We start from the raw sequence: 12555 nt of genomic DNA, 5'->3' as shown, positions 1-12555 counted from the left end.
CGCAGTATGCATGTTACAAGGTAGTGATCAGTGACATCATCACTTTGCGGTAGAATATATATATATATCAGTAGGATTGGTTTCATGCGATATAATTAAGTCTAGTATATGATTAAAACGATGAGTGGGTCTAGTGACATTTTGCTTGACCCCAAAGGAGTTTAGTAAATCTGTAAACGCAGCCCCTAACCCATCATTTGTATTATTTACATGAATGTTAAAATCTCCAACAATCAATGCTTTATCGACGTTGACCAATAGGTCTGAGAGAATATCTGCAATCTCTTTTAGGAAATCAACAAAGAGCCCTGGAGGTCATGGTAGCCAAAGCAAGAGATTTTTTTCTTATATCTGAGAGTGTAATATTTAGCACAAGCACTTCAAATGAACAAAACCTGTGTCTTGTTTTCTGAGAAACATTAAGAATATCTCTATATTGTTGCAACAACGCTGCCACGACCAATCAGACGGGGCTCATGCTTAATAACAGTAGCCTGTTGGAGTAGACTCATTAAGACCAAAATAATCATTTGGTTTAAGCCAGGTTTCAGTCTAGCAGAGTATATCAAAACTATTATCTGTGATCATTTAATTTACAATGACCGCCTTAGGAGTGCGCGGTCTATCGTTTAAAAACCCTAGCTTTAGAAATGATTTAATGAAGTAAGAAATCATATGCTTTGTGTGTTTGTAGGTTTTTCTGTTTGTTTGAATCTGGTTTAAATATGACTAAATGAAAATAAGTTAATTTGGTTTCTCATCCAGCATCCACAGACCAACTCTCTCTGTTTATCAGATGCAACTGGCAGAAAAATGTATCACGAAGTGGTGGGCTAGCATCCCATTCAGGACATTGGAAAGTCATACTGTGTTTGTAGTGTTATGTTATTGATAACCTCTGTATGTGATTATTCAAACATATACGACAAATGTTTGCACATGATATTTAATGGTGCCTGTGTAAGAGGGTTTATGAGCAGAGCTTTTAGATATGCTGTGGGAGATCATAAAGTTGCAGAAACATTGAATAGATTGTGCAGTAGCTCGCTCACAACCGAGAGTAGAAATAATGGTGAAAGTCAATTACCCCACCATCACTCATAAAGATAGTGAAAATGGCCCACGGCTGTAATTTCCTGGAAAAAAAAGGACAATGGACTAATGAATCAGAAGCACTGTTATCAATCCACTGCTTAAATTACACAAAAAGCATGTATTTCAGGTCTTTCCCCTCTTCTGCCCATTGAAATTATGCATTTTGTACATTAAAGACGTGCTGTTTACAACATATATTCTGCATATATTTTGTCCAGAATTGTAAAAAAAAATTAAGTGGGTGATCTTTTGAGTGATCACCATACTTTAATGTTATACAATAAAGGAAGCATACAGTATGTGATAACAAAAGATTTGCTAACATAGTTTACATAAACCATCTGCTGCTGCGAAAATTTATGTTCTTTCATCTTTTAAGGATAAAATGGCGGGAAAATGTCCTCAAAAGATAGCTATATATGCAAATAAAAAAGTTACAGGTTTCGAGAAAATGAGATTATAAAGATAATAACTAAATTATGCCTTTATTCACTACTAAAAATGTTAATTAGCAAGTTGTGATTTTATGGATTTGAACAGACCCCTTCTGAGTATTAATCTTTGGTGTGGTACTCGTCCTGCACCATTTATGCTATAGCCATAAAGGATTCCTCATATATTGAAGAGATGACCAAAATATCATAAAGGCTTGAGGGGGTTCCTTTTTTAACCACCTACACTGTAAACAAAAGTTTATTTTTACAGGAAAAGACTATAAAAATACTACAGTAAAAACCTGTTAATTGGTTTAAAAAGAAAGAAAGTTAAAAGTTACCTTAATGTAAAATGGTGAAAAATTGTAAATGTTTTACCATTGCATTATAGGTAGTTTTGTTGTATAATAATGTAAAATTTGTGTTTTTTGGAAACAAAAATGAATTACCATTTAATTTACATGTGTGTGTGTGTGTGTGTGTGTGTATATATATATATATATATATATATATATATATATATATATATATATATATATATATATATATATATATATATATATATTATATATATATATATGTATGTACAGTACAGGCCAAAAGTTTGGACACATTACTATTTTTAATGTTTTTGAACGAAGTTTCTTCTGCTCATCAAGCCTGCATTTATTTGATCAAAAATACAGAAAAAAATGTAATATTGTGATATATTATTACAATTTAAAATAATTGGTTTTCAATTTATTATACTTTAAATTATCATTTATTTCGGTGATGCAAAGCTGAATTTTCAGGATCATTACTCCAGTCTATCAAATGATCCTTTAGAAATCATTCTAATATGATGATTCATTATCAAAGTTGGAAACAGTTCTGCTGCTTAATATTTTTTCATAACCTGTGATACTTTTTTAGGATACTTTGATGAATAAAAAAAAGAAAAAGAAAAAAGAAAAGAAAAAAAAAGAAGCAAATGTTTTCAAGATAGAAATCTTTTATAACAACAATATACACTACTGGTCAGTAATTTGGGGTCAGTAATTTTTTTCTTTATTTTTTTTTAAATAAATCAATAATTTTATTCAGCAAGGATGTGTTAAATTGATAAAAAGTGACAATAAAGAAGATTTATATTTAAAAAAAAAAAAAATTATTTTGAATAAATGCAGTTCTTTTTAACCTGTTATTCATCAAATATATTAGGCAGCAGAACTGTTTCCAACACTCGTAATAAATCAGAACATTAGAATGATTTCTAAAGGATCATGTGATAGACTGGATGTCACATGTGACACTGAAGACTGGAGTAATGATCCTGAAAATTCAGCTTTGCATCACCGAAATAAATGATAATTTAAAGTATAATAAATTGAAAACCAATTATTTTAAATTGTAATAATATATCACAATATTACATTTTTTTCTGTATTTTTGATCAAATAAATGCAGGCTTGATGAGCAGAAGAAACTTCTTTCAAAAACATTAAAAATAGTAATGTGTCCAAACTTTTGGCCTGTATATATATATATATTTATTATATATATATATATGTATATATATAAAATGTGTACTAATAATTAAATAATAAAAAAGATTAAACTAAATAAATAAAACATTGAATAAACTAAATAAATAACCTACAGTACAGCCACAGTAATATACAGTACTGTGCAAAAGTCTTAGGCACATTAGTATTTTCACCCAAAAAAAAAAACTTAGTGTGTAAATTAGCTGTAGTGTTTACCGTACATTTCCAAACATTCCTTTTGCCATTAATTATAATAATCCAGAGAGATTTTTGTATGCACAAGGAGTCTGACAACAGCCGGTATGCTCCACACGGAGATCTGATCTCACCATCAAGGAGTCCGTCTGTGTTTACATGAAAAAAACTGAGACAGACTAAATCCAGAAGAACTGAGGCAACGTCTCCCACATGCTTGAAGAAACCTTCCTGCAAAGCTACAACACTGTGAAAAGTTTTAGGCAGCAAAAATGCTGTAAAGTGAGTATACTTTCAAATATAATGTCATAAATATATTTATTTATCAATTAACTTTTATTAAATAAATGAATTCAATATTTGGTGTGACCACCCTTCGCGTTTAAAACAGCTACTGTCCAGGTACACTTCCGCATAGTTTTTTGCAGGAAGGTTTCTTCAAGCATCTTGGAGACGTTGCCTCAGTTCTTCCTGATTTAGTCTGTTTCAGGTTGTTGTTTTTTTATGTATTCACAGACGGACTCATTGATGGTGAGATCAGATCTCCTTGTGGAGCATACCAGCTGTTGTCAGACTCCTTGTGCATACAAAAAAATCTCAATTACATTTAATTGCAAAAGGAATGTTTGGAAATGTAAACACTACAGCAAAAAATAATATAAGATATTTTTGTTGTGAAAATACTAATATGCCTAATACTTTTGCACAATACGTTACGTAGTGATCATATTTTAGAGATATTATATTTATTATATATTATAATTAATTTCACAGTATAAATTTGGTCTTTGTACATGAATATAAAGCTGCTTCTAGGATGGGATACCCTCACATGCAGGTCTATCTAAAGGATTGAAAACCCCTGTGCTAAAGCACATTGACTTGAAACATATGTCGGTGGGTGTCTCTTTAGGACGAGGGAATCTAGTTAACCAAAGAGATAGTCAATAAAAGAGTGTTTTCATGTATTCCGATGAGATGTCACGGTGAACGGAGAGCGTTTGCTCTGCCCACTCACCTCAGCACTGATAGTGATTGAGCTCTGGCAGATGGCATGTGTTTATCTCTCATCTCTGCATCAAGGTCCTTTGCCAAACCAAATTACACACAAGCCACCTCTGCCTGAACCGATGGCTTTATTGCAGGGCTGCTGGACCTGCACAATATCCGCCCGGTGAATGTCCTCATACAGACATGTGTGCTGATGGACGAGCGCTCTCCGTTTCAGAAACTGTTTAGGAAATTACCTTTTAAAATGGAGCAATATTCCACAATGAATGTCATCTATTTTAACAGCATATGATTTGCTTCTGTGGCTGTACTGTACATCCACTACATCATAAATGAACAAAACAACCACCTGCTGAAACATCATCATCAACCAGAAATTTTATACTCAAGCTAATTCATTTTCTTATCCTCTCATCTAAGTAGACAATTGGCATAAGATTGAATATTTGTTTGGATGTGTTCTTGCATGATTGTTTGAGGTCTGGTTATGATCTGGATTTGAAATGGCTCACAGGATGTGAATTTCAACCAGGAGTGTGCTAGCACTGCATTCACTATCTGCTCAAGGTTTCTCTTCAATGAATTCATCTCAGTGAATAAGAAGCAGTAGGTATATGGGTTGCACAATGACATTAACCTTATAAAGCCTACTGTATCATATTTGATACATTTCTAAAGCCTCTAAATTATCAGCATGTTTGAACACAATCTTCTCCACATGCCTCCTGTTGTCTGACTGACTTTTTCCTGTAAAATATTTACTGATTTGTACTGATTTAAACCTAAGATTAACTTTAATATTGTTGACATCTCAAGATAAAAACTTACTGGAATGAAGCAGCTTAGGTTTACTTGATTATCTAATCATCTTTTTATTATTATTATTATTATTTTAGAAAAGTAATATTTTAATGTATGTATTAAATATGATACATTTGTACATATCTCAATCATATTTCATTGCATTATAGGTTTTGCTCCCACAATAAACACTACAGAGCTTTGATCATAAAACTAAGCATTTAAATATCTTATAAGACATATTATTGGAAGATATAGAGTGACAACTGATATTTATATACATTTTATGTAAGTAATCTGTATACTATATAAAGATCTCACTTATTTACATTACAATCTGTAATAATTTCATTGTACCTTATATAGTAAAAATCGCCAAATTGAATAGTTTTGATCAGTTTGAGCCTCTTGGCCTCGGATGGATAGATAGACGGACAGACTGACTGATAGACGGACAGACAGACTGATAGACGGATGGATAGATCGCTGTAGAGACTTTTACGCTGCACCACCAAAAATGCTGCTCTGGTGACGTTCTCTTTGGAGGACTCTGTCAAAAACTCAAAACTCTTCCGATATATAATCACATTTGAAAATCGCAAGACACAGAAGTGGCAGAAGAACCACAATATGTTTTCACATCACTGACATCACTCCTGCTCAATGTTTCTTGAGGCAGAACATTTTGAATTTATGCCATAGAGGTTGTTCGTAAACAGCAGCTTACATTTTCAGTCTGTTCCTCACACGAAACTATACACCAACCAAATGGACCACTTTTTTTTACATATTTGGAGTCTTACAGTAAAAATCAGTGTCCCCTTTTAAATCAAAAAGAGAATTTCAGTCATTGTTGGAAGAGATTTTCTTTCATGCTCAATGGAAGACAGAAAATCATACAATTTTGGAACTACATGATGATGAGTAAATGACACAATTTTTAGTTCATTTTATCCCTACATTGTTAAAATAGCTTTGGGTAAAGTATTGTTGCATATGACACCAAAATTACATTTTAGTGGTGCTACATTTATTCAAGTCTTGTTTTGAGAGTGTTACTTGTTACATGCGAAAGTATCTGACATCAGTAAGCAAAGCCAGAGCCTACTTATATATTTTTCAGAAGGTGGTTTAATTTTCATTTTAAAGATGTTTGATTCTGGGAGATTGTCTGCTTTGACTCCAGGGATTTGTGCAGTTATTTTGCCTTCCATACTAAACTGTTAATCCAATCTGACAAGCAAAAAAACAGTCATCAGTATCATTTAAAATTATATCACTTATCTTGCACATAGGGCCTCAATCATATTTATATCATATTTGTTATGTATTACTCTTGGGGCATAAGGTTTGTAAATTGGACTGAAATTCATCATACAGACCGGAGGCAATGGGTTTATAAACCGATTAAAATGGATACTGTTGATTACAGATTATTTGAATGCCTTATAATGATTAATATTGATATCATATTATATTACCCAGAGTTTTGTATTTATTTGTCTTTTCCACTGCGGATCAATTTGCTTCCAGCTAACATAAGAAACTTTTGCAATTACTCATTTTTTCATTAGTATGTCAATAGACATTAAGATTCACTTTAGTTTATAATATATTTTAAGTATGTTCTTGCATCAAATAAATTAAAGGGGTCATATGCACTTTTAATCGTTTAATTTTTTACTCTGAGGTGCACTTCCTCAAAATTGTACTCATTATGATAGATTCATAACACAACTGACACTGAAATGTGCCATCCGATTTATTAATAATGTTGTGAAATAATCAGACATCTTGTCAAAACTAGATGTACCGCATGGCGGTACAAAATATGACCGCCGCTCAGGCCTGCACTGGCTTTCCACAAAAATAAATGGCGTGGAGCAATTTGGCTGTATTGCGTGTTTATGTATATACCTAAAAAAAAGTAGTAGTATGTGCATGTCTGTCTGTGTGTGTGTGTATGTGTGTGTGTTTGTGTATGTGTGTGTCTGTGTGTGTGTGTGTATGTATGCGTGCGTACATGTGTGTGCGCGTGTGTGTTTGTGTGTGTGTGTCTGTGGATGTGGATTTGTATGTGTGTGTATGGGTGTGTGTCTGTGCGTGTGAATGTCAGTGTGTGTGCATGCTTGCGTTTGTTTGTATTCCTGCATGTGTGTGTGTGACAGTTAGGGTTGCCAACTTCAGAAAAGGAAAATGCGGGACAATCGTGGTTATTTATAGGAAAATGAGGGACACTCAAAATATTTGTACTGTATCACACAGTGTACGTCATTTCAGTGTCTGCAGTTAAGTTTGTGTTTAAAAGGTTATCAGACATAAACACATTTGTATTGCTTAACCTATTTATGTATTTAATTCTAAAAATAATTTTAATGTCATACATGAAAAAAGTCACATTACAAACAAACCATAGTTCAAAATAACAGCATTTATCTAAAATAGAAAGCTTTTTTAACATTATACACTAGGCTTACAGTTCAAAAGTTTGGGGTTAGTAAGATTATTTTTTGGGAAAAAAAATAAAGAAAGTAATTGCCTACTTTTATTCAGCAAGGATGCATTACATTAATCAAAAGTGACAGTTAAGGTAATGTTACAAAAGCTTTCTATGTACTTTCTAAAAGCTTTAAAACATTAATAATAATCAGAAATGTTTTTTGAGCATATTATTCCCTCAGGTACAATGTAGATTACATGTTTTCTTGCGTGGCTGGATGTTAGACTCATGAACAATAATCACGTTGTTTGCATTCGCCAAAATTGATTAGCCGAAATCAAAACGTGGACAGTGAAAGGAAATTACCGTTAGCGTGAGACGAGTCCGGCTTGAAGCGGAAGCGACCAGACGGCAGAGGATGTTCGCAAATCAAACAATGATTTGTCTCAAAACAGTGATTAAAAAAAGCTGTGATTGGATGATGACAGGTGTCGGTGATCATTCTCAAGTGTCGTGGTCAGCACTGCTGCTGTTGCTGTTGTATCAGTCAGTGGTTTATCAGCTTGTCCAAAAACGGGACACGGGAGGTCACGCACGGGACAAATAAATTAGGCCCAAAATACGGGACGTCTAATTCGGGACAGTTGGCAACCTTAGTGACAGTATCATCCTAAACCAGCAACCCTTCGCTCAACACCACCATCTACAGGCCGATGAGTGTACAGTCACTAAATGTGCACATAAATGAATTTATTTTATACCCCCCCCATGGATGAAATTCTACGAAACTTAGCATACCCCCAGAGGATGTCAAGTTAATCATACACATGAAATATGGTGCAGTTCTGAACATCTCAACTGAAGATAGGGGCGATTAAAGCAGAATAATATTGCATTTTCATTTTTTATGGGAGGGGCGCAAATCACAAATGAGTGATTATGGGCTAGGTTGATGTGGGCCCTTAAGAGCAACATACCATAAAAAATTCTTCATCCTCGGTGCCACGGTTCAGGTAGTTATTTAGGAAAAACTGCCTTTTTTTGGGTTTGGGGGGGCCCAGCGCGGGGGGGAGTGGCCCCCGGGGACCAAACGAAATTTTTCCGTAAAAGTCTAGTGGGGCTACATGCCCACCAAATTTCATGTTCCCCGGTGTTTCGGTGTCCCTGGTATCGTTGACGAAAAATTCACGGGGGCCCCAGCGCGGGGGGGGAAGTGGCCCCCGGGGACCAAACGAAATTTTTCCGTAAAAGTCTAGTAGACCAACATACCATAAAAAATTCTTCATCCTCGGTGCCACGGTTCAGGTAGTTATTTAGGAAAAACTGCATTTTTTGGGGTTTGGGGGGGCCCAGCGCGGGGGGGGGGGAGTGGCCCCCGGGGACCAAACGAAATTTTTCCGTACAAGTCTAGTGGGGCTACATGCCCACCAAATTTCATGTTCCCCGGTGTTTCGGTGTCCCTGGTATCATTGACGAAAAATTCACGGGGGCCCCAGCGCGGGGGGGTAAGTGGCCCCCGGGGACCAAACGAAATTTTTCCGTAAAAGTCTAGTACACCAACATACCATAAAAAATTATTCATCCTCGGTGCCACGGTTCAGGTAGTTATTTAGGAAAAACTGTTTGGGGGGTTTGGGGGGGCCCAGCGCGGGGGGGGAGTGGCCCCCGGGGACCAAACGAAATTTTTCCATACAAGTCTAGTGGGGCTACATGCCCACCAAATTTCATGTTCCCCGGTGTTTCGGTGTCCCTGGTATCGTTGACGAAAAATTCACGGGGGCCCCAGCGCGGGGGGGGAAGTGGCCCCCGGGGACCAAACGAAATTTTTCCGTAAAAGTCTAGTAGACCAACATACCATAAAAAATTCTTCATCCTCGGTGCCACGGTTCAGGTAGTTATTTAGGAAAAACTGCATTTTTTGGGGTTTGGGGGGGCCCAGCGCGGGGGGGGAGTGGCCCCCGGGGACCAAACGAAATTTTTCCGTACAAGTCTAGTGGGGCTACATGCCCACCAAATTTCATGTTCCCCGGTGTTTTGGTGTCCCTGGTATCGTTGACGAAAAATTCAGTACGGTGACGAAAAAAAAAAAAAACTTTGACAATCCCTATATGACCGCTTTCGCTAGCTACGCTAGCGGCGGTCATAATAAGGCCACTTATTTCAGATAAATCAGCCCCTGAACAACGCTGTGTTTGTTTTGCATGTTGTTTAACGGTCTCTAATTGGGCAGCTTTTTAGGCCACAATAAGCTGTGATGAGAAGTCTCATTCTCAAAGTGTGGCGATATTGGGGAAGGTGTTGACAGGGTGTATGTTCATGCTTTCCATCCAATATAGCTCACTTTTAGCATCATTAAACCTTCCAAAAGGCTTTCAGGTTTTTGTCACATGGCTTTCAGCAAGCCCCAAATGTAACTAACTCAAAGACATGTCCTTCTATAAAGTGTCTTTCTTCTAGCCACTCAACCATAAAGGCCTTATGTGTGCAGCTCTATCAGCGTCTGTCCTGTCTGTCAATTATTCGCTGTGCTCAATTTAGTCAGGCAGCCAGAACCTTATAGTGTCCTACTGTATTTCTACCATGTTTTCATCTTTTTTTACCATGGACATTACAGTGCCCCTAACAAGATGGTTCAAAGTTTGACCAGTTTAATAACTTTCTAAAACTTTTAAATTAATAACCACTTCATCGTAAAATTCCACAGGCACGACTGTTTCCCAGAACCGTAGCAACTTTTTTGCACATCCGACGTTCGAATCACGTTGGTCCAACAATATAGTTAATGACGTCACGCAGGTGGAGTAGTAATAACGACGTCTGTTAATGCCATAGTAACAATAATCTATACTTCTAACCACAGGTTGAGAGGTGTAGTTCCAACCACACAACTTTTGAGAAGGGTTTGTCTATGCCCCCAATACTACAAACCATGCCCCTGCAAGTTACCTACTACAACAAGTTGCTTCGCCTCCCGCGAAGAAACAAACGTGGATGTCATTGACTAAAACTATTTTTTGAAGTAATTTTTTTTGTGTTTTATGTATGAAATGTTTGTAAGACTATCTTATATCGCTTTCGAATCTTATGAAGTATGAAATAACAGTAAAACATCTCTAGTGTTCCATGTGACACGTATGGCAGTCTTTTGTCCAACTGATGATAAGAAAAATGAGCTGCACATTATGCAAACTTGTAGAGTGGTTTTCGGAGTTTCCCCAAGTCCATTCCTGTTCGCTGCAACAATTAGGCATCACATTCAACCAAAGGAGTCACAACAGCCTAAGGCAGAGATGTGCGAATCACTCTATGTGGATGATTTCATAGTGAGTTCTGTTGGATTACAATTTTATTAAATGTTTAATTTAGTTTGCAACAGTAAAAGTTGAGTATATTGAAGTTAGCATTTTAAGGTTAGGTTAGGATAATGGTATCAACAGTTCCTGCCAGTCCTGTTTTCTCTATTGTGTTTTAAATGAGTTTTTAATGGCTCTAGCCAGTAGCTCCAAGACACACCTTTTGGTCTTTAATGGCTCTGGGATGGCACCAGAGTTCCTGGCCAGTATCAGCATTTGAATAGGTATGCTGATTAAATTGATACTGGTAACACGCTGGGGTCTGGGGCGGGTTCCTTAACCTGTATACCTAATTTGCATGCTTTGTTCAACTTCAATGTAAATCCCTCCCCCTAAATGTCTATAAATTTGCAAGGCAACTGTATTGAGTTAGTCTTGATGATGATGAACTACAGACTACAGACTTAGAAGAATAAATCTCTTCTGCTTATAAGATCCATCTCAAGTCTCCTGGTTTTTGCTTTGATGAAGGAATAATAAGTTCCCAACAGTTCTCGTGAGGTGGATGAGGCATACACTATCTCAACAGCTGGCAGAGACATCCTATTTGATGCAGGAATGAAATTGAGCGAATGGGTGACAAATTTACCAGAACTGAGAGCAAGATGGGCAGGAAGTGCAATGGAGCAAAACCTAGTATCGGATAGCAGTGGAAATATACTAATAGTATTAGGTTTAGTATGGAGACCAGAGAGTGATGACTTTGTGTTTGATTTCAAGCAACTGTTGAGTTTTTTGGAGGGGAAAGGAAACACAATGAGAAATATGTTGCAAACATATGAGGCAGAACATTTTGAATTTATGCCATAGAGGTTGTTCGTAAACAGCAGCTTACATTTTCAGTCTGTTCCTCACACGAAACTATACATCAAACGAATGGACCACTTTTTTTTTTTTACATATTTGGAGTCAAACAGTAAAAATCAGTGTCCCCTTTTAAATCAAAAAGAGAATCTCAGTCATTGTGGGAAGAGATTTTCTTTCATGCTCAATGGAAGACAGAAAATCATACAATTTTGGAACTACATGATGATGAGTAAATTATTGTTGCATATGACACCAAAATTACATTTTAGTGGTGCAGTATTAAAACCAGAGTCATGTCTTGTTTTGAGAGTGTTACTTGTTACATCTGACATCAGTAAGCAAAGCCAGAGCCTACTTATATATTTTTCAGAAGGTGGTTTAATTTTCATTTTAAAGATGTTTGATTCTGGGAGATTCTCTGCTTTGACTCCAGGGATTTGTGCAGTTATATTGCCATCCATACTAAACTGTAAATCCAATCTGACAAGCAAAAAACAGTCATCAGTATCATTTAAAATTATATCACTTATCTTGCACATAGGGCCTTAATCATATTTTGCGGAATGAAATTGTGCGGATGGGTGACAAATTTACCAGAACTGAGAGCATGATGGGCAGGAAGTGCACAAAAAAGTGGTACAAAATTGAGAGAAAATGAAAGCGGAGAAACCTTAACCAGTTTTGTAGCATCAAAGGCAAGAGTTGCTCTTTTGAAGAAGCTTACTTTCCCACTTTTAGAGATAATGGGAGCTCTAATTGGAGCTAGAATAGGACATAATCTGCTTCGTCCAGATTTGCATGTGGACAGTCTCTTTAAAAAAACATTCTCGTGTTTTTTGTTGGAATGAGAAGACCTTAGTTTAGCCAATGATGTGCTTTGGTTAAGTCAC

The sequence above is a fragment of the Squalius cephalus genome, assembly GCF_949319135.1.
Source record: "Squalius cephalus genome assembly, chromosome: 8".
NCBI lineage: Eukaryota > Metazoa > Chordata > Actinopteri > Cypriniformes > Leuciscidae > Squalius > Squalius cephalus.
Note: the sequence above shows the minus strand (reverse complement) of the source record.